The 9127-nt window shown below is 54.5% G+C and overlaps 1 long non-coding RNA gene across 2 annotated transcripts; it reads right to left on the bottom strand.

Moving 5' to 3' along the window:
* Positions 1-2814: 2814 nt before the first annotated feature.
* Positions 2815-8833, bottom strand: LOC142918191 (uncharacterized). Of its 2 annotated transcripts, none has more exons than XR_012937432.1 (3): positions 8663-8833; positions 3298-3442; positions 2815-3035 (listed from the first exon to the last, which is right to left on the bottom strand). It is a non-coding gene; the product is annotated as an uncharacterized LOC142918191 (long non-coding RNA). The 2 variants fall into 2 exon arrangements; XR_012937431.1 differs by lacking the exon at positions 8663-8833 and adding an exon at positions 6337-6357.
* Between the last annotated feature and the right edge of the window lie 294 nt (positions 8834-9127).

Genomic DNA, 9127 nt, shown 5'->3' with positions numbered 1-9127 from the left:
GATCGCAGGCCATTGGGGCAGACTCCATCTCCTCAGCAACCTGCAACCACCAACCATCCTTGAGGCGCCTCACGGCTCTACGAACCTCTGAGCGAAGGCTGCGGTAAGCCTCCTCATTCTCTGACATGGGATGTTGTAGATGATGAGAGTGGGCCTGTCGCTTTTTCTCAGCCAGCCTGAACACCTCCTTTGTCAGCCAGGGTCTCTGAGGAGGTCTGGACCGTGCACCCAAAGAAGCCATTGCAGCTGCATAAGCCACAGTCCTAAACCTCGCCCATTTCCCCTCGACATGAGGAGGTTTGGGATGATGCCAACCCCAGCTGCAAGCGATGATTAAATTCTCGCTTGAAACTTTAATCTGCTAGCTGAGACCATGCCACTATGGGTTTGAATGGGGTCCTGGGTGTACACCCACCACCGGAGTGGAAGAATGGCAGGCGCATCTTAAAAATGACAAGTCGATGGTCAGTGGGCAGATCAGCTCCTGGTGTCAAGGACATGGGCCCGCATCCACTGTTCCGTCACAATGTAGTCCAGCAGATGTTCTTGCTTGTGTAGTGACTGTGATTGTCACTGTGTGGTGCCGGGCTTACGAAACCGCGGCGGATAATGTCTTGGCAATATGTGTAGTCCGCTTACTGGGCGAAGTACCAGCCCTCACGGGGCTTGGGTGAGCACTGTGCAGCGTGGAGGCACTAACGTGCAGTGTGCGGTGCGGGCTCCCGGTGAGGGAGCGAGAGGGAGTGTCAGCCAGGCAGGGTTACGTTGGGACATGATACGCTGGTTGGCCTGCCGACACGTGACCGGATGATATTGGAGGGGGGCCTCCGGTGGACGGGGGCCGCTGGGCGGTCACGTGGTATAGCAGAGCTCTCGGGGAGCCTTCGGGAAAGAGCCGGAGAGATCTGGAAGGTGGGCGGGGCGAGGGGCGGAGCCAACCCCAGCCCAGGCCGATATAACGGGGGCCCCGGTAGGGGCTCGGGGTTCTTCGTGTTGCTGGTGATGAAGATCCACGTCGGGTTGAAGAAGCCTCTAGCCACGTGGTCCGGGACCCAGCTTGTGGTCTGGGGCGGGATAGCGAACCGCGTCTAGTTCTGCCGTAGCGTGGCTCAATGAGCATTCAACACCCAAGTGTAGGTTGTGTTACGTTACGTTGAGTTTCTGAATAAAGTGTTGCTCCCAAGACAACGTCTGCGACTCAGTTGGACTCGCTACACTTGGACCTGGCATGCATCCATGATGTTGTGTGGATGTGCCGATGCCGGAACAGCGTGTTGGTAATTACAAGCCCATGGGCTGCACAACAATCTATCAGCCTCTTACCGTTGTTATTGAGCTGATCTGGCCCATGCCCTCCAATCACTCCAGACCAGGTGCTAGCATCATGACCAACTCGGGCATTGAAGTCACCCAACAAGATGACTCTATCCCGAGGGGCCACTTTAGCCAGTATCTGTGACAGGAGGTCATAGAAGCCATCTGACTCATTGGCCTTGCCTGCATCCCTCCAGATGTTCGTCTTCAGTGGGGGCATACATAACCATGACCACCACTCCTCGCCTCTGTTTGATGGGAAGGCGAGCCCAAAGTAGCCTGGGGATTACAGCAACCCACACCTGACCGCCACACTCCCACGCCCCCTTCATTCTTTTGTTCAGAAGAAGAGCCACTCCCTGTTGTTTGGCAGTCTCCTGCCCCGAGTAAAGGACTGTCCACCCCTCATGGTGGCAGGAGCCAGAGCCGGTCCCCTGGACCTCCTGAATACCAGAGATGCAGGCGGTACCAGTCCAGCTCCCAACAAAAGAATGGAAGCCTCTCCTCCGCAGTGAGCATTCGAACATTCCACGTGGCCATCTGTAGAGGCTTTTTGTTGTTCCAGGAGAAGCCCCGAGGGTAAAGATTCAATCTCCTCGCTCCGCCAAATGGGGTTTGGCCAGGAGACGTCATAGACGCCCGTACCCCTGGTGCCTCCGGCACAAACTTAATAAATGCATTACCTCGTATTTTAGTGGTAGTTAATTGAAAGTGGAGGGGTTACCAGTCCCTCGCACTGGTCCAAAGCCCCCTTTTGGCCGCTGTGGTGGTAACAAATGCCATGAAGGGAAAGGCCAATCTAAATTGGCCCTCCCCCCACGGCACTGCCCACCACAATTTTGCCGTCCGGCACCTCGAGGAGGTAGGGGGTTGTTTTTGCCGGACAATACACACACACGGACATACATACACATACACATACATCCACACACGTGTACATACATACACATACATAAACAAAGACCCTCCATATAGCCTCAACAGACTGTAGGGGCAAGTGCTGTTAGCGAGCACCTATGAAGAGACCGGAACGGCACACGAGGGGGTTGGTGGCAAGCACAATGCCCGACCACCTTTGTCTGCTCAGTGGCGATGTTTACACACCACACCAGGTACTCAATTGAGGCTGAGTACACCTAGGGGAGGCCCAGGACCATTTCAGATAATCTTCACCGGTGTTGGCCACGAGCGGGAATTGAACCCGGGTCGCCGGGTTCGTAGCGCTAACCACTACTTTACCACTACCCATCTTGGTGTGGGGGTCACCTGAGTCTCGATGTTGTGCCCTTTGAGTGCCGTGCGGATGAAGTGCAGCACGCAGTCCACCAGCCCCTCGCACTGCCGCATGCTCAGCCGCCTGTCCGGGTCTGCCAAGCTCAACTCCCTGCAACGTCACCGCCGTGACGTGAACCCTGACGTCCCCGTCACGTCAACCACGACATTCCCGTCGCGTCCACCGCAACGTCCCCGTCACGTCTGTCTCGGCGCGCCTTACCGCAGGCACGCCAAGGCGTTGCAGAACGCCGCGGAAGGCGAGGCGGGCGAGCTGAGTGAGGAGGGTGAGACGGGCGAGCTGGGTGAGGACGGTGAGGAGGGTTTGTCTCCAACGTTGCTCCTCCAGCCGCTCTCTGGCACCAGCACGAGCTCCACCAGCGCCGGGAGGCAGAGCTCCACCAGCGCAGCCCTCAGAGGCTCGTGGCACGACAGGTTCCACAGCGTGCCTGGGGTAGGGGTGGCGAGGGTGGGTGGGTGGTGAGTGTGAGTGGTGAGTGTGGGTGGTGAGCATGGCGAGAGTGGTGAGCCTGGTGAGAGTAGTGAGCGTGGTGAGAGTGGTGAGCGTGACGAGCGTGGCGAGCATGGGTGGTGAGTGTGGGTGGTGAGTGTGGGTGGTGAGCGTGGGTGGTGAGTGTGGGTGGCGAGAGTGGGTGGTGAGTGGTGAGTGTGGGTGGCGAGAGTGGGTGGTGAGTGTGGGTGGGTTGCTACCGGTGATCTTCTCCAGGGTGTGAGGGTTGTGAGTGCGTCCCAGCAGGCTGGCGAAGGCCGCGATGCCTCCATTGTTGCAGAGGGCCAATGCGCCAACATGGTTGGAGCTGAGGACTTGCAACACCTCACATGCATATGCACGCACCTGTGGGGGCACGGGGAGATGAGGAGATGCACAAACAACAACCGCCATACGCCACCAAGTGGCGGTGATGTCACCACGACGCTTGTGCCAGGCTATGTGCACCTTGAGGCCACGTGAAGTGTCGAACGCCCGCTGGCAGAAGGTCAAGGGACAGACCCAGGTGCCACGGGTCGACTGACTGAGATGACTGGCTGATGCACCGCCTGTGCCCCCTCCTGTGCCAACCTGCTGTGCTTTAGCCACCCGGCGCTCCGCTCGTTGTTCTGAGCGTCGCTCCTCCGCCCTCCGTTGTTGTTGGAGGGCGACTGCCTCCAACTGCCCAGTAGCGTCCTTCACGAGCCTCCTCCACAGAGGCCGATTTTTACACCGCTGGTACCAGTCATCGGGAAGTCGACTCAGCTCCACATCCTCTTGTACCACGTCACTCCATCTCTTCTCTAGCCCGTCCCGCGCACAGACAAAGATACCCCGTATAGCCTTAACAGACTGTAGGGGCAAGTGCTGTTAGCGAGCGCCTTTAAAGGCCGGCACAGCACACGAGGGGGTGGGTGGCCAGCACCATGCCCGGCCGCCTTTGTCTCCCTAGCGGCGATGTTTACACATCGCTCCAGGTACTCATTTGAGGCTGAGTCGACCTACACACACACAGACACATATCCTTGTGCGCCCCACCCGTGGTCTCACCTGGTCGTCGTCCTCACGGTCAGTGAGCAGCGTGAGGAGTGAGCGCGGCGTCCCAGCCGCCCTCACCACTGCCACCGCCCACTCCTCGGGTTGCTCGCAACCACCACTGCCACCACGGCCACCACCCCCACCAACACCACCACCACCGCCACCACCACCAACACCACCACCCCCACCACCACCAACACCACCACCGCCACCAACACCACCACCGACAACACCACCACCACCAACACCACCGCCACCAACACCACCACCAATAACACCACCACCAACACCACCACCAACACCACAGCCAGCGGCGGTGGTGTTGGTGGTGGTGCAGCAGCAGCAGCAGCGTCTGAGAGCGCCCAGGAAGCCGAGCCACCAGCGGCACAGCGGGGAGCCAAGCGGCAGTGCGGCAGTAGCAGCAGGGACAGCAGCAGGAGCAGCAGCAGGGACAGCAGGGGCAGCGGCGGCAGGGGCAGCAGGGGCAGCGGCGGCAGGGGCAGCAGCAGCAGGGACAGCAGCAGCAGGGGCAGCAACAGCAGGGGCAGCAGCAGCAGGGACAGCAGCAGGGACAGCAGGGACAGCAGCAGCAGGGACAGCAACAGCAGGGACAGCGGGGGCAGCAGGGGCAGCAGCAGCAGCAGGGACAGCAGCAGGGGCAGCAGGGACAGCAGGGACAGCAGGGACAGCAGCAGCAGGGGCAGCAACAGCAGGGACAGCAGGGGCAGCAACAGGGGCAGCAGGGACAGCGGGGGCAGCAGGGACAGCAGGGGCAGCAGGGACAGCAGGGGCAGCAACAGCAGCAGGGACAGCAGAAGGGTCAGGGCGCAGAGCGTGAGACAGGAAGGCCGCGTTGGCCATGGTGGTGACAAAGTCCTCGTCCTGGGGGGGAGGGAGGGGGAGTGGGGGAGTGGTGAGTGTACTAGTGGTGAGTGTACTAGTGGTGAGTGGTGAGTGTACTAGTGGTGAGTAGTGGTGAGTGTACTAGTGGTGAGTGTACTAGTGGTGAGTGGTGAGTGTACTAGTGGTGAGTAGTGGTGAGTGGTGAGTGTACTAGTGGTCAGTGTACTAGTGGTGAGTGGTGGGTGTACTAGTGGTGAGTAGTGGTGAGTGGTGAGTGTACTAGTGGTGAGTGTACTAGTGGTGAGTGTACTAGTGGTGAGTGGTGAGTGTACTAGTGGTGAGTGTACTAGTGGTGAGTGGTGAGTGTACTAGTGGTAAGTGTACTAGTGGTGAGTAGTGGTGAGTGGTGAGAGTACTAGTGGTGAGTGTACTAGTGGTGAGTAGTGGTGAGTGGTGAGTGTACTAGTGGTGAGTGTACTAGTGGTGAGTGGTGAGTAGTGGTGAGTGGTGGGTGTACTAGTGGTGAGTATACTAGTGGTGAGTGTACTAGTGGTGAGTAGTGGTGAGTGGTGAGTGTACTAGTGGTGAGTAGTGGTGAGTGTACTAGTGGTGAGTGGTGAGTAGTGGTGAGTGTTGAGTAGTGGTGAGTGTACTAGTGGTGAGTGTACTAGTGGTGAGTGGTGAGTGTACTAGTGGTGAGTGTACTAGTGGTGAGTAGTGGTGAGTGGTGAGTAGTGGTGAGTAGTGGTGAGTGTACTAGTGGTGAGTGTACTAGTGGTGAGTGTACTAGTGGTGAGTAGTGGTGAATGTATTAGTGGTGAGTGTACTAGTGGTGAGTGGTGAGTAGTGGTGAGTAGTGGTGAGTGTACTAGTGGTGAGTGGTGAGTAGTGGTGAGTGTTGAGTGTACTAGTGGTGAGTGTACTAGTGGTGGGTAGTGGTGAGTGGAGAGTAGTGGTGAGTGTACTAGTGGTGAGTGTACTAGTGGTGAGTGGTGAGTAGTGGTGAGTGTACTAGTGGTGAGTAGTGGTGAGTGTACTAGTGGTGAGTGGTGAGTGTACTAGTGGTGAGTAGTGGTGAGTGTACTAGTGGTGAGTGGTGAGTGTACTAGTGGTGAGTGTACTAGTGGTGAGTGTACTAGTGGTGAGTAGTGGTGAGTGGTGAGTAGTGGTGAGTGGTGAGTGTACTAGTGGTGAGTGGTGAGTGTACTAGTGGTGAGTGTACTAGTGGTGAGTAGTGGTGAGTGGTGAGTGTACTAGTGGTGAGTAGTGGTGAGTGTACTAGTGGTGAGTGGTGAGTAGTGGTGAGTGTACTAGTGGTGAGTGTACTAGTGGTGAGTGTACTAGTGGTGAGTAGTGGTGAGTGTTGAGTGTAAACTCACCAGGCGATGCTGAACCCCCCCAAACCCGGATCCAACTCCACACGACGAACCGGTTCCAAACACAAGTCGACAAGGTATTGATTCAGACTCTAAGTCGATTCCTCATGCAATTCAATGAGCAATCGAATTCTAATACAACTCTTCAATCCGATTCCCCGTGCAAGTCAATAGGAGTCGATTCTTAATGCGTTTAAAAAGGAGTCGACTCCTCACGAAACAATGTTGAGAATCAATTTATACGGTGGCGTCACGGAGGTAAAATAAAATAAAACAAAAGAAAACAATTAAATCACGACGTTTTGGAGGCAACACAAGTCTCCTTCTTCAGGTGGAACAGACACAGCGGTGTACTAGTGGTGAGTGGTGAGTAGTGGTGAGTGGTGAGTAGTGGTGAGTGGTGAGTGTACTAGTGGTGAGTGTACTAGTGGTGAGTGTACTAGTGGTGAGTAGTGGTGAGTGGTGAGTAGTGGTGAGTGGTGAGTGTACTAATGGTGAGTGGTGAGTGTACTAGTGGTGAGTGTACTAGTGGTGAGTGGTGAGTGTACTAGTGGTGAGTGTACTAGTGGTGAGTAGTGGTGAGTGGTGGGTGTACTAGTGGTGAGTGTACTAGTGGTGTACTAGTGGTGAGTAGTGGTGAGTGTACTAGTGGTGAGTGTACTAGTGGTGAGTAGTGGTGAGTGGTGAGTAGTGGTGAGTGTACTAGTGGTGAGTGTACTAGTGGTGAGTAGTGGTGAGTGGTGAGTAGTGGTGAGTGGTGAGTGTACTAGTGGTGAGTGGTGAGTGTACTAGTGGTGAGTGTACTAGTGGTGAGTAGTGGTGAGTAGTGAGTGTACTAGTGGTGAGTGGTGAGTGTACTAGTGGTGAGTGTACTAGTGGTGAGTAGTGGTGAGTGGTAGGTGTACTAGTGGTGAGTGTACTAGTGGTGAGTGTACTAGTGGTGAGTAGTGGTGAGTGTACTAGTGGTGGGTGTACTAGTGGTGAGTGTACTAGTGGTGAGTGTACTAGTGGTGAGTGTTGAGTAGTGGTGAGTAGTGGTGAGTGTACTAGTGGTGAGTGTACTAGTGGTGAGTGGTGAGTGTACTAGTGGTGAGTGGTGAGTAGTGGTGAGTGGTGAGTAGTGGTGAGTGTACTAGTGGCGAGTGGTGAGTAGTGGTGAGTAGTGGTGAGTGTACTAGTGGTGAGTGTACTAGTGGTGAGTGGTGAGTGTACTAGTGGTGAGTAGTGGTGAGTGGTGAGTGTACTAGTGGTGAGTGTACTAGTGGTGAGTGGTGGGTGTACTAGTGGTGAGTGTACTAGTGGTGAGTGGTGAGTGTACTAGTGGTAAGTGTACTAGTGGTGAGTAGTGGTGAGTGTACTAGTGGTGAGTGTACTAGTGGTGAGTAGTGGTGAGTGTACTAGTGGTGAGTGTACTAGTGGTGAGTGGTGAGTAGTGGTGAGTGGTGGGTGTACTAGTGGTGAGTGTACTAGTGGTGAGTGTACTAGTGGTGAGTAGTGGTGAGTGGTGAGTGTACTAGTGGTGAGTAGTGGTGAGTGTACTAGTGGTGAGTGGTGGGTGTACTAGTGGTGAGTGTACTAGTGGTGAGTGCACTAGTGGTGAGTAGTGGTGAGTGTACTAGTGGTGAGTGGTGAGTAGTGGTGAGTGTACTAGTGGTGAGTGGTGAGTAGTGGTGAGTGTACTAGTAGTGAGTGTACTAGTGGTGAGTGTACTAGTGGTGAGTGGTGAGTGTACTAGTGGTAAGTAGTGGTGAGTGTACTAGTGGTGAGTGGTGAGTAGTGGTGAGTGGTGAGTAGTGGTGAGTGTACTAGTGGTGAGTAGTGGTGAGTGGTGAGTAGTGGTGAGTGGTGAGTAGTGGTGAGTGTACTAGTGGTGAGTGTACTAGTGGTGAGTGTACTAGTGGTGAGTAGTGGTGAATGTATTAGTGGTGAGTGTACTAGTGGTGAGTGGTGAGTAGTGGTGAGTAGTGGTGAGTGTACTAGTGGTGAGTGGTGAGTAGTGGTGAGTGTACTAGTGGTGAGTAGTGGTGAGTGTACTAGTGGTGAGTTGTGAGTGTACTAGTGGTGAGTAGTGATGAGTGTACTAGTGGTGAGTGTACTAGTGGTGAGTGTACTAGTGGTGAGTAGTGGTGAGTGGTGAGTAGTGGTGAGTGGTGAGTGTACTAGTGGTGAGTGGTGAGTGTCCTAGTGGTGAGTGTACTAGTGGTGAGTAGTGGTGAGTGGTGAGTGTACTAGTGGTGAGTGGTGAGTAGTGGTGAGTGTACTAGTGGTGAGTGTACTAGTGGTGAGTGTACTAGTGGTGAGTAGTGGTGAGTGTTGAGTGTAAACTCACCAGGCGATGCTGAACCCCCCAAACCCGGATCCAACTCCACACGACGAACCGGTTCCAAACACAAGTCGACAAGGTATTGATTCAGACTCTAAGTCGATTCCTCATGCAATTCAATGAGCAATCGAATTCTAATACAACTCTTCAATCCGATTCCCCGTGCAAGTCAATAAGAGTCGATTCTTAATGCGTTTAAAAAGGAGTCGACTCCTCACGAAACAATGTTGAGAATCAATTTATACGGTGGCGTCACAGAGGTAAAATAAAACAAAATAAAAGAAAACAATTAAATCACGACGTTTCGGAGGCAACACAAGTCTCCTTCTTCAGGTGGAACAGACACAGCGGTGTACTAGTGGTGAGTGGTGAGTAGTGGTGAGTGTACTAGTGGTGAGTGTACTAGTGGTGAGTGTTGAGTGTACTAGTGGTGAGTGTACTAGTGGTGAGTGTACTAGTGGTGAGTGTTGA

This window comes from Petromyzon marinus, unplaced genomic scaffold (genome assembly GCF_048934315.1).
Source record: "Petromyzon marinus isolate PM22_M1 ecotype Great Lakes invasive population unplaced genomic scaffold, UKy_Petmar_22M1.pri1.0 PM_G_Scaffold_57, whole genome shotgun sequence".
NCBI lineage: Eukaryota > Metazoa > Chordata > Hyperoartia > Petromyzontiformes > Petromyzontidae > Petromyzon > Petromyzon marinus.
The sequence above is the reverse complement of the archived record's forward strand: the minus strand, read 5'-3'. Positions and strand labels throughout refer to the sequence as shown.